This window comes from Ricinus communis, chromosome 9 (genome assembly GCF_019578655.1).
Source record: "Ricinus communis isolate WT05 ecotype wild-type chromosome 9, ASM1957865v1, whole genome shotgun sequence".
NCBI lineage: Eukaryota > Viridiplantae > Streptophyta > Magnoliopsida > Malpighiales > Euphorbiaceae > Ricinus > Ricinus communis.
In genome coordinates this window covers 11,586,922-11,587,568 of record NC_063264.1, presented here as the reverse complement: position 1 = coordinate 11,587,568, position 647 = coordinate 11,586,922, and positions in this window count along the sequence as shown.

Genomic DNA, 647 nt, shown 5'->3' with positions numbered 1-647 from the left:
CTCATCTTTCTTAATTACTAACTATTACCCCTTACAAAATTTTTGTTTAAACCTCCAACTTTTCTTTAGTATTTCAGTTAAGCCCATAGCTACTTAATTTGGGCCAAACTAGATTATTAAAAAAAGAGAGTTACTTATTTACCCTTGCTTTTAATGGTGAACTTACTAAAATGCCCTTACCGACATATTTAATTACAAGAATACCAACCATAAAAATTCTCATTTGAACCCCATATTAATACAATTATACTTTTAGCCCTTATTTCATAATTAATTATCAAATTAATCCCAACACTTAATTAACTTAACTAACCAATTTGTAAACTATTTTTCAATCAAGTCTAATACCATTTGCTAATTAAAGTTTGCCATTCTCCAATAAATTCTTTATAAAAATATTATTTACTATTTCTTTCATAACTTTCAAATATAATACTTAATTCATATATTCATATTGAAAGAAAATTTAAGTGTTATATATATATAGATATAATTAATTACTTAAAACTCAAACTAATTAGATATAATTAAATAAATCCCTTTATTTTATGTAGCACTAAAATTCTATTTTAAATCATTCCAATTCAATTAATTAAAATAAAATTAAATAAAAACTCGTTATTCTAATCATATCCATCAAATTATAA